Source organism: Cherax quadricarinatus, chromosome 89 (genome assembly GCF_038502225.1).
Source record: "Cherax quadricarinatus isolate ZL_2023a chromosome 89, ASM3850222v1, whole genome shotgun sequence".
Taxonomy (NCBI): Eukaryota; Metazoa; Arthropoda; class Malacostraca; order Decapoda; family Parastacidae; genus Cherax; species Cherax quadricarinatus.
Window position 1 is genome coordinate 16,126,106 of NC_091380.1, and position 17,556 is coordinate 16,143,661.

Genomic DNA, 17,556 nt, shown 5'->3' on the forward strand with positions numbered 1-17,556 from the left:
GGTTCAGTTATCAGTCAAACAGACGGCTGAGGAACCTGACAGTATCACGTTCAGGGATAAGTGAACCATACAGGAACAATGGAGTATCAGGGACGATACAACGTCTGGCAGTATCACGTTCAGAGATAAGTGAACCATACAGGAACAATGGAGTATCAGGGACGATACAACGTCTGGCAGTATCACGTTCAGAGATAAGTGAACCATACAGGAACAATGGAGTATCAGGGACGATACAACGTCTGGCAGTATCACGTTCAGAGATAAGTGAACCATACAGGAACAATGGAGTATCAGGGACGATACAACGTCTGGCAGTATCACGTTCAGAGATAAGTGAACCATACAGGAACAATGGAGTATCAGGGACGATACAACGTCTGGCAGTATCACGTTCAGAGATAAGTGAACCATACAGGAACAATGGAGTATCAGGGACGATACAACGTCTGGCAGTATCACGTTCAGAGATAAGTGAACCATACAGGAACAATGGAGTATCAGGGACAATACAACGTCTGGCGAAAGTAATTTGGTGTTTTAATACCAGAAAAATTAAACCCACGAGTAGTAGCCCAACTGGAAACACTGTTGGCAGCATTCTGGAGAGAATCTGCAACGATGCGACAGTCAGCGCCTGTACAAACTACAGCAGAGTCAGCAACAGTGAGAACCAAATATTAGATGGATGGTATTAATATTTGGCAGAATTACCAACAAGACACAAGTGCAACTAATTTGACATTTTATTGTGGCAACGTTTCGCTCTCCAGGAGGTTTGTCAAGCCGTTGTAAATAATACATGTACACAGAGGGTATATATAGGCTCAGAGTGAGGTGTAATACTAGTGGTAGTAGTAGTAGTAGTAGTAGTAATATTAATACTACTAGTATTACACCTCACTCTAAGCCTATATATACCCTCTGTGTCCAGGTACTGTTTGGCAGATCATTACTTGAGGGCGTCCCAGAGGGACACCTTCAACTTGGACAAAGTCCGGGGAAAGTATATTAACTTGAACACGGAAATGTCTGTCAGATAGGAACTTAAGGGAAAATGGCAGATTGACTCGGAGGCCTAAGAAGTCAACTTGGATCAAGATGTCTCTCTCCAACTTGTAATATAGGACTTCTCAAAATCAAAAAAATATGGCGATAATTGAGTGGTTATTGACAAAGGCATTACAAACACATGTATCTAAATGAAGTAACGTGTCAATAGTAGAATGACCCTTACGAAAGCCATATTGACTAGTGGAGAGACAACTGTCTCTAAATACCACATCAAATTTCTATTTACCAGACATTCCATCACCTTGTGCAGGACAGGTATACAATACCGACAAGATGCAAGTTAAGACACTTGTGCAACATCTGGTTGCACAGATGTTGCACAAGTGTCTTAATTTTCATTCCATCACCTTGCAAACTGCAATGGTAAGAGCGATGGGACGATAGTGGGAGGCATCGTGTCCCGTACTACCTGGTTTATGAAAAGGTTTATGAAAAGGTTTATGAAAAGGTTTATGAAAAGGTTTATGAAAAGGGCTGATGGATATAAATACTGGAACATACGTATATGAACGCCGTCAGGTCCAGCTGATGATGATCAAACAGAAAGTGTTGACTCTTGTTCCAGAAGTGTAGACTCTTGTTCCAGAAGTGTAGACTCTTGTTCCAGAAGTGTAGACTCTTGTTCCAGAAGTGTAGACTCTTGTTCCAGAAGTGTAGACTCTTGTTCCAGAAGTGTAGACTCTTGTTCCAGAAGTGTAGACTCTTGTTCCAGAAGTGTAGACTCTTGTTCCAGAAGTGTAGACTCTTGTTCCAGAAGTGTAGACTCTTGTTCCAGAAGTGTAGACTCTTGTTCCAGAAGTGTAAAAGGCGCATTATAAGACTCTTCTCTGGTAGAAGAAAAGTCTAATGGCTCTATATGAATAGATAGAGTCCTGAGAGATATGGTCACGACGATTACTAATTTCAGTGGCAACTTCTAGAGAGTTTGTTATCGTGACATCCACAACCTGGAGAGCAGGAACCGGGTCTGGAAAATATTTGCCACTAAGTTTCCATACTTTTTTCCAGACTGCGCTCATAGACGAAGCCGAACATGACTCACGAAATCGTAATGACACGATTGCAAACAAACCATACCACGGGCGGGGATAGAACCCGCGGTCAGAGAGTCTCAAAACTCCAGACCGTCGTGTTAGCCACTGGACCAGCTAGCCACAATAAGATTCATCCAACTAGGTATATTTCTACACCATAGGAAGGTTAGCATAGGCCACCACTGTGACCACAAATGCAAGTTTTTACAGACGAATCTCCAGCTAGCGTGGCCGTGACGAACTCTAGCTCAAGTCCCCTCACTGCCGTCAACATGACTCACGAAATCGTAACGGCACGATTGTAAACAAGCCATACCACGGGCAGGATTTGAACCCGCGGTCAGAGAGTCTCAAAACCGCGGGTTCAAATCCCGCCCGTGGTATGGTTTACGAAGCCGAAGTGATGCTAGAAACAATAATCCCACCAACAAGTACATTTAGCTTACAAATGACACGGTGGGCGACCACTCTCATCCATTTAAAATCAAGGAGTCGCTCTATGGTCTTGTCATATTGATATCTGGCAAACGCAGTAAGTTCCAATTGTCCCACACAAGCACAAGCAGAAGACCATCAAGGTGCGCATTTCTGAGAAGGTATATCCTAGGTTTGGAGTACAGAATGTAAAGTCGTGGTTAAAACTGAGGTAACAGCTCATCAATAGAGGACAAACAAGGGTCCTCATCAATAGAAGACAAAGAAGGGTCCTCATCAATAGAAGACAAAGGGTCTTCATCAATACAAGACAAAGGGTCCTCATCAATAGAAGACAAAGGGTCTTCATCAATACAAGACAAAGGGTCCTCATCAATAGAAGACAAAGGGTCCTCATCAATAGAAGACAAAGGGTCTTCATCAATACAAGACAAAGGGTCCTCATCAATACAAGACAAAGGGTCCTCATCAATAGAAGACAAAGGGTCCTCATCAATACAAGACAAAGGGTCCTCATCAATACAAGACAAAGGGTCCTCATCAATACAAGACAAAGGGTCCTCATCAATACAAGACAAAGGGTCCTCATCAATAGAAGACAAAGGGTCCTCATCAATACAAGACAAAGGGTCCTCATCAATAGAAGACAAAGGGTCCTCATCAATACAAGACAAAGGGTCCTCATCAATACAAGACAAAGGGTCCTCATCAATACAAGACAAAGGGTCCTCATCAATACAAGACAAAGGGTCCTCATCAATAGAAGACAAAGGGTCCTCATCAATACAAGACAAAGGGTCCTCATCAATAGAAGACAAAGGGTCCTCATCAATACAAGACAAAGGGTCCTCATCAATACAAGACAAAGGGTCCTCATCAATACAAGACAAAGGGTCCTCATCAATAGAAGACAAAGGGTCCTCATCAATACAAGACAAAGGGTCCTCATCAATACAAGACAAAGAAGGGTCCTCATCAATACAAGACAAAGAAGGGTCCTCATCAATAGAAGACAAAGAAGGGTCCTCATCAATACAAGACAAAGAAGGGTCCTCATCAATAGAAGACAAAGAAGGTTCCTCATCAATAAAAGACAAAGAAGGGTCCTCATCAATAGAAGACAAAGGGTCCTCATCAATAGAAGACAAAGGGTCCTCATCAATACAAGACAAAGGGTCCTCATCAATAGAAGACAAGGGGCCTCATCAATAGAAGACAAAGGGTCCTCATCAATAGAAGACAAAGGGTCCTCATCAATACAAGACAAAGAAGGGTCCTCATCAATACAAGACAAAGGGTTCTCATCAATACAAGACAAAGGGTCCTCATCAATACAAGACAAAGGGTCCTCATCAATACAAGACAAAGGGTTCTCATCAATACAAGACAAAGGGTCCTCATCAATACAAGACAAAGGGTCCTCATCAATACAAGACAAAGGGTTCTCATCAATACAAGACAAAGGGTCCTCATCAATACAAGACAAAGGGTCCTCATCAATAGAAGACAAAGAAGGGTCCTCATCAATACAAGACAAAGGGTCCTCATCAATACAAGACAAAGGGTCCTCATCAATACAAGACAAAGGGTCCTCATCAATACAAGACAAAGAAGGGTCCTCATCAATACAAGACAAAGAAGGGTCCTCATCAATACAAGATAAAGAAGGGTCCTCATCAATAGAAGACAAAGAAGGGTCCTCATCAATAGAAGACAAAGGGTCCTCATCAATAGAAGACAAAGAAGGGTCCTCATCAATAGAAGACAAAGAAGGGTCCTCATCAATAGAAGACAAAGGGTCCTCATCAATAGAAGACAAAGAAGGGTCCTCATCAATACAAGACAAAGAAGGGTCCTCATCAATAGAAGACAAAGAAGGGTCCTCATCAATAGAAGACAAAGAAGGGTCCTCATCAATAGAAGACAAAGAAGGGTCCTCATCAATACAAGACAAAGAAGGGTCCTCATCAATAGAAGACAAAGAAGGGTCCTCATCAATAGAAGACAAAGAAGGGTCCTCATCAATAGAAGACAAAGAAGGGTCCTCATCAATACAAGACAAAGAAGGGTCCTCATCAATAGAAGACAAAGAAGGGTCCTCATCAATACAAGACAAAGAAGGGTCCTCATCAATAGAAGACAAAGAAGGGTCCTCATCAATACAAGACAAAGAAGGGTCCTCATCAATAGAAGTTTAACACAAGTACTGGTCCCAATTCGCTCGGTCAAACTGGCAGCGTGTGCTTCGGGGAGATGGAGAATATACATGGGGAGTAAAGAGGATTGGAATATGATCACTGTCATGTAATTCTGGGAGCACAGACCAGGTCAAGTCCAGTGAACTTGTGCAAGACAGGTATATAATACCGACAAGATGAAAGTTAAGACACATGTGCAACATCTGGGTATCTTTATTGTAGACGTTTCGCCCTCCAGTGGCTTTATTAATACAAATTGCAGGATATAATTAGAAAACAGAAGAACTATATAAAATAGGTGAGGTAATCAGTCCCTCAGCCTTGGAGGTGGTGTTTACAGCGCCATGGTTGTATAGATTCTGAAGCACAGGTAAGGAGACTGGCGCTTATATAGGCGTCAGTGAAGAGGGACGTGTAGCAGACGAGGACATAGTCACTGGTAGGTGGGATTCCCCAGTGGAAGTAGTCACTGGTAGGTAGGATTCCCCAGTGGAAGTAGTCACTGGTAGGTGGGATTCCCCAGTGGAAGTAGTCACTGGTAGGTAGGATTCCCCAGTGGAAGTAGTCACTGGTAGGTAGGATTCCCCAGTGGAAGTAGTCACTGGTAGGTGGGATTCTCCAGTGGAAGTAGGTCCTACCCAAACTGATGGGTTAGTTGTAGCAGCCGTGAAGAAGGTCATGTAGACGTCCTCTGAACCAAGACTCCGTGATGTTGCAGTGCCTGACAAGTTGTGCAAGACAGCTATATAATACAGAGGACGTCTACATGACCTTCTTCACGGCTGCTACAACTAACCCATCAATTTGGGAAGGACCTACTTCCACTGGAGAATCCCACCTACCAGTGACTACTTCCACTGGGGAATCCTACCTACCAGTGACTACTTCCACTGGGGAATCCTACCTACCAGTGACTACTTCCACTGGGGAATCCCACCTACCAGTGACTACTTCCACTGGGGAATCCCACCTACCAGTGACTACTTCCACTGGGGAATCCTACCTACCAGTGACTACTTCCACTGGGGAATCCCACCTACCAGTGACTACTTCCACTGGGGAATCCCACCTACCAGTGACTACTTCCACTGGGGAATCCCGCCTACCAGTGACTACTTCCACTGGGGAATCCTACCTACCAGTGACTACTTCCACTGGGGAATCCCACCTACCAGTGACTACTTCCACTGGGGAATCCCACCTACCAGTGACTACTTCCACTGGGGAATCCCACCTACCAGTGACTACTTCCACTGGGGAATCCCACCTACCAGTGACTACTTCCACTGGGGAATCCCACCTACCAGTGACTACTTCCACTGGGGAATCCCACCTACCAGTGACTACTTCCACTGGGGAATCCCACCTACCAGTGACTACTTCCACTGGGGAATCCCACCTACCAGTGACTACTTCCACTGGGGAATCCCGCCTACCAGTGACTACTTCCACTGGGGAATCCCACCTACCAGTGACTACTTCCACTGGGGAATCCCACCTACCAGTGACTATGTCCTCGTCTGCTACACGTCCCTCTTCACTGACGCCTATATAAGCGCCAGTCTCCTTACCTGTGCTTCAGAATCTATACAACCATGGCGCTGTAAACACCACCTCCAAGGCTGAGGGACTGATTACCTCACCTATTTTATATAGTTCTTCTGTTTTCTAATTATATCCTGCAATTTGTATTGATAAAGCCACTGGAGGGCGAAACGTCTACAATAAAGATACCCAGATGTTGCACATGTGTCTTAACTTTCTTCTCGTCGGTTGATGAAGAGCGAAATGAGAGATGGGTACAAGGGTCATAATGGGTGTGAGAACCTGTATTTAAAACATGGAGGGGAATCGAAGTGGGAAAAGAATCTGCTGAATGCCACGAGAGTCACAGTGAGACCCCGGAGGAAATGCAACATCTGGGATAGATAATGCTCGAGGAGAGAGATACAAAAACCGGACCATGTACCACTTGTGATGAATGGTTTGAAAAACAGACAAGTTGAAGATTGAGACACTTATGCAACATATGGGAATCTTTATTCAGGAAACGTTTCGCCACACAGTGGTTTCATCAGTCCAATACAAAGTAGAAAGGTGTAAGGAGAGGAGGAGTTTGAGGTAATCAGTCCCTCAGCCTGGAGTTGATGTGTTCAGTCCATCAATCTTGAATAGATTGATGGACTGAACACATCGACTCAAGGTTGAGGGACTGATTACCTCATTCTCCTCCTGTTCTTCAAGTTTCTCCTACGTATGGACTGATAAAGCCACTGTGTGGCGAAACGTTTCCTTAATGAAGATACCCAAGAGTTGCACATGTGTCTAATTTATCAAGAAGGATACAGGGAATATGAAGCCAGAGGTTTCTGTGGTTAGAAAGGGTTACTAAAGTCCACGTGTGGAGGCAGCGGAAAAGAAGCAGCGAAGTATTGGAACGCTGTGAAGAACAGAGATGTGCAGATGGAGTGGAAGAGAGAAGAGAAACGACAGGAGGTGGATCAGTGTCCATTAATGGTTAAGTCGCCTCAATACAGTTTATTTAGAGATAGCTTCAAGTATTTCAGAGGACAAGAACATAAGAACATAAGAAAGGAGGAACACTGTAGCAGGCCTGTTGGCCCATACTAGGCAGGTCCTTTACAATCCTTTACACTAGCCCAGTTTTCAATGCCACCCGAGAAATAAGCTTTGATAATTCTAGTTACTCAAATCCAACCCCTCTTACTTATGTATTTATCCAACCTAAATATGAAACTACCCAAAGTCCTAGCCTCAATAACCCAACTAGGTAGACTGTTCCACTCATCAACTACCCTATTTCCAAACCAATACTTTCCTATGTCCTTTCTAAATCTAAACTTATCTAATTTAAATCCATTACTGCGGGTTCTCTCTTGGAGAGATATCCTCAAGACCTTGTTAATATCCCCTTTATTAATACCTATCTTCCACTTATACACTTCGATCAGGTCTCCCCTCATTCTTCGTCTAACAAGTGAATGTAACTTAAGAGTCTTCAATCTTTCTTCATAAGGAAGATTTCTAATGCTATGTATTAATTTAGTCATCCTACGCTGAATGTTTTCTAACGAATTTATGTCCATTCTGTAATATGGAGACCAGAACTGAGCTGCATAATCTAGGTGAGGCCTTACTAATGATGTATAAAGCTGCAGTATGACCTCTGGACTTCTGTTGCTTACACTTCTTGATATAAATCCAGTAATCTATTTGCCTTATTACGTACGCTTAGTTGTATTAGTGACGACATCGGAGACAAAAGAGGGAGGGTGAGTAACGATCGGGGAGATGATAGACATTACCAAAGTAAGGGAGGACGAATGATTAGATTTAAGTTGGGAAGAAGCTTGGGATGGGACAGGAAAGGAAGAAACCTGGGAGGGGACAGGAGAGGAATGGACTGTACAAGGGGGAGGATGCACTTCCACACCAATAACAGAGCTAGTAATAGGTAAAGAACCAGGTTGAACATTAAAATGGTATAAAATACCGACAGGTTGTTAGGTAAGACACATATGCAACAGTTAGGTATCTTTATTTTGAAACATTTCGCCTACACAGTAGGCTTCTTCAGTCGAGTACAGAAAAGTTGATAGAAGCAGAAGATACTTGAAGACGATGTAATCAGTCCATCACCCTTAAAGTTTTGAGGTGGTCAGTCCCTCAGTCTGGAGAAGAGCATTGTTCCATAGTATGAAACAATATAACAATATATCTAAATGTTGCATATGTGTCTTACCTAACAACCTGCCGGTATTTTATACCATTTTAATGTTCAAAGAACCAGGTACAGAGACTGGAAAGGAAGAATGTCCTGGAAGTATAAGTGAAGGAGAGGTTAAAGGAGATTTACACTTTGGGGCTTTTGTGGACTTTGGCGAAGGGGAGAGGCAAAGGGGATGTGCCGTTGTGTGAGGTCTTGTAGACAAAGAAACTTGCGAGCAAGAAGACGAAGCTTTGAGAACAGTATGAGGTGGTAAGGTAGGGACCTCGGAGTCCAGGACTGCAAAACAGTTACATACGGAGGTGACTATGGAAGGTGTTGCCATAAGGGAGACTATGTGAGTTGGGACCTGAGGTTGAGGGCCTCTTAGTAACTGGAGAATAAAAAATACGAAGAAGTCTCCCCTGGAGGAGTAGATGAGAGACTGCCATGGCGTAAGTAAAGCCTTCTGTCTCGTTGAGAAACTGGATTTATGATTCATTTAGTTAAACTTTGCAATAACGAGAATGAGATGGATAAGCTTCATTACAATTAAGGCAAGAGGGAGGTAGTCTACAAGATGTATTGGTATGGTCATGGTATGGTCTTTGACTGACTCCACTACCTCTGTTCTTCCTTTCTTACTACCTCTCTTGTCCCGTCCCTGTCTGCAGGCCTATATATACTCCCTTCTCTCCTTTCTGTTAGTGTGACTTTGTAAATGGTCCAAGTTGGACCCAAACGTCGTCGTAAGCTTCTCTCTTCTATGTGCGGGTTATTTGTGTATCGTTCCAGTCACGGTATTGTGCCTTTTCGTTATTTTGCTAGATGGCCAAAATGCCAGTGACTTCCACACTTTTAAATGTTGTCCCGCGATATAAACTTAACTTTTGACTGCTCACGGCAGTCAAAAGTTAAGTACATATGTGAGTGCTTCGAAAACTGGAAGGTCTTGGAGTTCAAGCTGTTCCAGAATGTCATCACCACATATCTGGAAATTATGCTGAACAATGAGGTATAATGACGGTACCGCTACAGGAACTGAGAGAATGGTGCTTGTGAATTGTTACACGAGAAAGAAATATCGTGAGCTTGGCTAGGATTTTGTACCAATGCATGCACTGCCAAGGTTGGGAGATTACTCTCTCCTGTCTTCCCATCACATTGGACACACTCGTCTTACTCACGGGTATCTCATGTAGAGGCACACTGTTCCACTCTGTGAGAGTTGTCACGTTCCAGTGTCGGTTAGTTATATTCTGCTGGACTGTTCGGTCTATTAACACAGAATTTATCTGCGATGTCATCACCGCTCTGACTTTATCTTCCCTCCTTGCTGACGGTCCTACCATGGTTTCTCCTTGCTGACGGTCCTACCATGGACTCTCCTTGCTGACGGTCCTACCATGGACTCTCCTTGCTGACGGTCCTACCATGGACTCTCCTTGCTGACGGTCCTACCATGGTTTCTCCTTGCTGACGGTCCTACCATGGACTCTCCTTGCTGACGGTCCTACCATGGTTTCTCCTTGCTGACGGTCCTACCATGGACTCTCCTTGCTGACGGTCCTACCATGGTTTCTCCTTGCTGACGGTCCTACCATGGACTCTCCTTGCTGACGGTCCTACCATGGTTTCTCCTTGCTGACGGTCCTACCATGGACTCACCTTGCTGACGGTCCTACCATGGTTTCTCCTTGCTGATGGTCCTACCATGGACTCTCCTTGCTGACGGTCCTACCATGGTTTCTCCTTGCTGACGGTCCTACCATGGACTCTCCTTGCTGATGGTCCTACCATGGTTTCTCCTTGCTGACGGTCCTACCATGGACTCTCCTTGCTGACGGTCCTACCATGGTTTCTCCTTGCTGACGGTCCTACTATGGACTCTCCTTGCTGACGGTCCTACCATGGACTCTCCTTGCTGACGGTCCTACCATGGTTTCTCCTTGCTGACGGTCCTACCATGGACTCTCCTTGCTGACGGTCCTACCATGGACTCTCCTTGCTGACGGTCCTACCATGGTTTCTCCTTGCTGACGGTCCTACCATGGACTCTCCTTGCTGACGGTCCTACCATGGACTCTCCTTGCTGACGGTCCTACCATGGACTCTCCTTGCTGACGGTCCTACCATGGACTCTCCTTGCTGACGGTCCTACCATGGACTCTCCTTGCTGACGGTCCTACCATGGACTCTCCTTGCTGACGGTCCTACCATGGACTCTCCTTGCTGACGGTCCTACCATGGACTCTCCTTGCTGACGGTCCTACCATGGACTCTCCTTGCTGACGGTCCTACCATGGACTCTCCTTTCTGACGGTCCTACCATGGACTCTCCTTGCTGACGGTCCTACCATGGACTCTCCTTGCTGACGGTCCTACCATGGTTTCTCCTTGCTGACGGTCCTACCATGGACTCTCCTTGCTGACGGTCCTACCATGGTTTCTCCTTGCTGACGGTCCTACCATGGACTCACCTTGCTGACGGTCCTACCATGGTTTCTCCTTGCTGATGGTCCTACCATGGACTCTCCTTGCTGACGGTCCTACCATGGTTTCTCCTTGCTGACGGTCCTACCATGGACTCTCCTTGCTGACGGTCCTACCATGGTTTCTCCTTGCTGACGGTCCTACCATGGACTCTCCTTGCTGACGGTCCTACCATGGTTTCTCCTTGCTGACGGTCCTACTATGGACTCTCCTTGCTGACGGTCCTACCATGGACTCTCCTTGCTGACGGTCCTACCATGGTTTCTCCTTGCTGACGGTCCTACCATGGACTCTCCTTGCTGACGGTCCTACCATGGACTCTCCTTGCTGACGGTCCTACCATGGTTTCTCCTTGCTGACGGTCCTACCATGGACTCTCCTTGCTGACGGTCCTACCATGGACTCTCCTTGCTGACGGTCCTACCATGGACTCTCCTTGCTGACGGTCCTACCATGGACTCTCCTTGCTGACGGTCCTACCATGGACTATCCTTGCTGACGGTCCTACCATGGACTCTCCTTGCTGACGGTCCTACCATGGACTCTCCTTGCTGACGGTCCTACCATGGTTTCTCCTTGCTGACGGTCCTACCATGGACTCTCCTTGCTGACGGTCCTACCATGGACTCTCCTTGCTGACGGTCCTACCATGGACTCTCCTTGCTGACGGTCCTACCATGGATTCTCCTTGCTGACGGTCCTACCATGGACTCTCCTTGCTGACGGTCCTACCATGGACTCTCCTTGCTGACGGTCCTACCATGGACTCTCCTTGCTGACGGTCCTACCATGGACTCTCCTTGCTGACGGTCCTACCATGGACTCTCCTTGCTGACGGTCCTACCATGGACTCTCCTTGCTGACGGTCCTACCATGGACTCTCCTTGCTGACGGTCCTACCATGGACTCTCCTTGCTGACGGTCCTACCATGGACTCTCCTTGCTGACGGTCCTACCATGGACTCTCCTTGCTGACGGTCCTACCATGGACTCTCCTTGCTGACGGTCCTACCATGGACTCTCCTTGCTGACGGTCCTACCATGGACTCTCCTTGCTGACGGTCCTACCATGGACTCTCCTTGCTGACGGTCCTACCATGGACTCTCCTTGCTGACGGTCCTACCATGGACTCTCCTTGCTGACGGTCCTACCATGGACTCTCCTTGCTGACGGTCCTACCATGGACTCTCCTTGCTGACGGTCCTACCATGGACTCTCCTTGCTGACGGTCCTACCATGGACTCTCCTTGCTGACGGTCCTACCATGGACTCTCCTTGCTGACGGTCCTACCATGGACTCTCCTTGCTGACGGTCCTACCATGGACTCTCCTTGCTGACGGTCCTACCATGGACTCTCCTTGCTGACGGTCCTACCATGGACTCTCCTTGCTGACGGTCCTACCATGGACTCTCCTTGCTGACGGTCCTACCATGGACTCTCCTTGCTGACGGTCCTACCATGGACTCTCCTTGCTGACGGTCCTACCATGGACTCTCCTTGCTGACGGTCCTACCATGGACTATCCTTGCTGACGGTCCTACCATGGACTCTCCTTGCTGACGGTCCTACCATGGACTCTCCTTGCTGACGGTCCTACCATGGACTCTCCTTGCTGACGGTCCTACCATGGACTATCCTTGCTGACGGTCCTACCATGGACTCTCCTTGCTGACGGTCCTACCATGGACTCTCCTTGCTGACGGTCCTACCATGGACTCTCCTTGCTGACGGTCCTACCATGGACTCTCCTTGCTGACGGTCCTACCATGGACTCTCCTTGCTGACGGTCCTACCATGGACTCTCCTTGCTGACGGTCCTACCATGGACTCTCCTTGCTGACGGTCCTACCATGGACTCTCCTTGCTGACGGTCCTACCATGGACTCTCCTTGCTGACGGTCCTACCATGGACTCTCCTTGCTGACGGTCCTACCATGGACTCTCCTTGCTGACGGTCCTACCATGGACTCTCCTTGCTGACGGTCCTACCATGGACTCTCCTTGCTGACGGTCCTACCATGGACTCTCCTTGCTGACGGTCCTACCATGGACTCTCCTTGCTGACGGTCCTACCATGGACTCTCCTTGCTGACGGTCCTACCATGGACTCTCCTTGCTGACGGTCCTACCATGGACTCTCCTTGCTGACGGTCTACCATGCTGACGGTGCTACCACGGACTCTCCTTGCTGCCGGTCCTACCATGGACTCTCCTTGCTGACGGTCCTACCATGGACTCTCCTTGCTGACGGTCCTACCATGGACTCTCCTTGCTGACGGTCCTACCATGGACTCTCCTTGCTGACGGTCCTACCATGGACTCTCCTTGCTGACGGTCCTACCATGGACTCTCCTTGCTGACGGTCCTACCATGGACTCTCCTTGCTGACGGTCCTACCATGGACTCTCCTTGCTGACGGTCCTACCATGGACTCTCCTTGCTGACGGTCCTACCATGGACTCTCCTTGCTGACGGTCCTACCATGGACTCTCCTTGCTGACGGTCCTACCATGGACTCTCCTTGCTGACGGTCCTACCATGGACTCTCCTTGCTGACGGTCCTACCATGGACTCTCCTTGCTGACGGTCCTACCATGGACTCTCCTTGCTGACGGTCCTACCATGGACTCTCCTTGCTGACGGTCCTACCATGGACTCTCCTTGCTGACGGTCCCATGGACCACGGTCCTACCATTGACTCTCCTTGCTGACGGTCCTACCATGGACTCTCCTTGCTGACGGTCCTACCATGGACTCTCCTTGCTGACGGTCCTACCATGGACTCTCCTTGCTGACGGTCCTACCATGGACTCTCCTTGCTGACGGTCCTACCATGGACTCTCCTTGCTGACGGTCCTACCATGGACTCTCCTTGCTGACGGTCCTACCATGGACTCTCCTTGCTGACGGTCCTACCATGGACTCTCCTTGCTGACGGTCCTACCATGGACTCTCCTTGCTGACGGTCCTACCATGGACTCTCCTTGCTGACGGTCCTACCATGGACTCTCCTTGCTGACGGTCCTACCATGGACTCTCCTTGCTGACGGTCCTACCATGGACTCTCCTTGCTGACGGTCCTACCATGGACTCTCCTTGCTGACGGTCCTACCATGGACTCTCCTTGCTGACGGTCCTACCATGGACTCTCCTTGCTGACGGTCCTACCATGGACTCTCCTTGCTGACGGTCCTACCATGGACTCTCCTTGCTGACGGTCCTACCATGGACTCTCCTTGCTGACGGTCATGGACTCTCCTTGCTGACCCTACCATGGACTCTCCTTGCTGACGGTCCTACCATGGACTCTCCTTGCTGACGGTCCTACCATGGACTCTCCTTGCTGACGGTCCTACCATGGACTCTCCTTGCTGACGGTCCTACCATGGACTCTCCTTGCTGACGGTCCTACCATGGACTCTCCTTGCTGACGGTCCTACCATGGACTCTCCTTGCTGACGGTCCTACCATGGACTCTCCTTGCTGACGGTCCTACCATGGACTCTCCTTGCTGACGGTCCTACCATGGACTCTCCTTGCTGACGGTCCTACCATGGACTCTCCTTGCTGACGGTCCTACCATGGACTCTCCTTGCTGACGGTCCTACCATGGACTCTCCTTGCTGACGGTCCTACCATGGACTCTCCTTGCTGACGGTCCTACCATGGACTCTCCTTGCTGACGGTCCTACCATGGACTCTCCTTGCTGACGGTCCTACCATGGACTCTCCTTGCTGACGGTCCTACCATGGACTCTCCTTGCTGACGGTCCTACCATGGACTCTCCTTGCTGACGGTCCTACCATGGACTCTCCTTGCTGACGGTCCTACCATGGACTCTCCTTGCTGACGGTCCTACCATGGACTCTCCTTGCTGACGGTCCTACCATGGACTCTCCTTGCTGACGGTCCTACCATGGACTCTCCTTGCTGACGGTCCTACCATGGACTCTCCTTGCTGACGGTCCTACCATGGACTCTCCTTGCTGACGGTCCTACCATGGACTCTCCTTGCTGACGGTCCTACCATGGACTCTCCTTGCTGACGGTCCTACCATGGACTCTCCTTGCTGACGGTCCTACCATGGACTCTCCTTGCTGACGGTCCTACCATGGACTCTCCTTGCTGACGGTCCTACCATGGACTCTCCTTGCTGACGGTCCTACCATGGACTCTCCTTGCTGACGGTCCTACCATGGACTATCCTTGCTGACGGTCCTACCATGGACTATCCTTGCTGACGGTCCTACCATGGACTCTCCTTGCTGACGGTCCTACCATGGACTCTCCTTGCTGACGGTCCTACCATGGACTATCCTTGCTGACGGTCCTACCATGGACTCTCCTTGCTGACGGTCCTACCATGGACTCTCCTTGCTGACGGTCCTACCATGGACTCTCCTTGCTGACGGTCCTACCATGGACTCTCCTTGCTGACGGTCCTACCATGGACTCTCCTTGCTGACGGTCCTACCATGGACTCTCCTTGCTGACGGTCCTACCATGGACTCTCCTTGCTGACGGTCCTACCATGGACTCTCCTTGCTGACGGTCCTACCATGGACTCTCTTTGCTGACGGTCCTACCATGGACTCTCCTTGCTGACGGTCCTACCATGGACTCTCCTTGCTGACGGTCCTACCATGGACTCTCCTTGCTGACGGTCCTACCATGGACTCTCCTTGCTGACGGTCCTACCATGGACTCTCCTTGCTGACGGTCCTACCATGGACTCTCCTTGCTGACGGTCCTACCATGGACTCTCCTTGCTGACGGTCCTACCATGGACTCTCCTTGCTGACGGTCCTACCATGGACTCTCCTTGCTGACGGTCCTACCATGGACTCTCCTTGCTGACGGTCCTACCATGGACTCTCCTTGCTGACGGTCCTACCATGGACTCTCCTTGCTGACGGTCCTACCATGGACTCTCCTTGCTGACGGTCCTACCATGGACTCTCCTTGCTGACGGTCCTACCATGGACTCTCCTTGCTGACGGTCCTACCATGGACTCTCCTTGCTGACGGTCCTACCATGGACTCCCTCACTGTCTTCTTAACAGCAACTGATTGGCTACACAAACTGCTAGAATTATTAAGATTAACACTGTACTTAGCAGTAGAATGTTAAATAATTTTGGCATTGCCACTGTAAATTTTAACAAATATCTGAAAATAATTACATATAGATCTAAATGGGTTGTGATAACATACATTAATATTAAGTTTTATAACCTGCATGAAGTGTGTCACTGTAGACAAGAGAATTTCACTTCTCCCTGGAAGATGTGTCACATACCTGAAAGTCCCTCCCAGGAAGCTCGTCACTGGGAATCCCTTCCTTAAATCACTTGTAAAACCAACTGCTCGATAATAAGTATCTTGGTTAACTGTTAGTAATACATCACAGATTATATACACTGATGGATTTAAACAGGAGTCTACTGGCCTGAAAATTAATCACTGGGTATTGATTAATAACAGTGAGCTTAATACTGTGATTACATTGATCCTGTTATCACTGAGGTTCTTAACTAACCTCAAAACTAACATGCTCGTTTGAGAAGCCACATCTATATGCTTAAAAATCGGCAGGGAAAGGAATTAATATACACTCTTAATGGATGCCATCTCACACAGAATTACACCTCCTTGATATAGTTAGTAAGTTAGGCAAAGATACTCTGGAGAAATGTGTAGAATAGAACTCTGGTGTGTCTGTTTCTAGCATTAGGGATAACAGGAGTAAATTAACTTAATATTATAGAAATGTAGTAAGCCTGAGTAGATCTATCATTGACTATAATGTTGCAAGGAAGTTGCGAGAGCAGGCGAAATATGCACAAACATCTGGCCGAAGGAGACTCGAACCTACGAACCTTGGAACAAGGTCCCCTCAGGGAAGGTTCCTTGATGTTGGTGAGGGGTTCTTGGTTTAGGGAATTGGATCTGTGCTCCAGTTCCCCGAATTAAGCCTGAATGCCTTCCACATCCCCCCCAGGCGCTGTGTAATCCTACGGGTTTAGTGTTTCCCCCCTGGATTATAATAATAATTGGAACAAGGTACGCAGTGCTTTACCATTCTCACCACACTGGACAATACCTTGGCGCCCAGCTTGCCCTAGACGTTGATCCAAGGCAGCCAGCTTTCAGGGAGAAGGCTTACAGCTTCTCATCTCACCCCTGCATGCATCGACCAACTAGAGATTTTAACAATGCAAGGAATTCGCAAGATCAGGCTAAATATACGTCCATAAGTACGTTATGGAGTAACCTGCAATATGGATATACCGATGTAGCAGCCAGGTTGCAAGCACTTCTGGTGGGCAGACTTACTGATGATCTAACTAATGCAAAGTACAAGCCTTATGGTCACTGTGTTTACTTGTCCACTTAATGAGAAATATAGAGGTAGGTAATTACCGTGTGTGATATGGCTAGATAGTAATGAAAATATTTAACCGGAGATACAAATCCATATGCTTTGATTATCCTTTTGGATCCCTTTCCTGGGTCTTTTGTGTATCCATATGCTCTTGCACTACCATCCACAGGATGGTAATGGAGCATACGATGAACCGGCCTACAGT

At 47.8% G+C, this 17,556-nt stretch overlaps 1 protein-coding gene across 1 annotated transcript in view; it reads left to right on the plus strand.

The window, feature by feature from the left end:
• Positions 1 to 17,556, plus strand: part of LOC128697133 (extracellular sulfatase SULF-1 homolog) — an 849,281-nt gene that overhangs the window by 180,541 nt on the left and 651,184 nt on the right. The gene's annotated exons all lie outside the window — the stretch shown is intronic.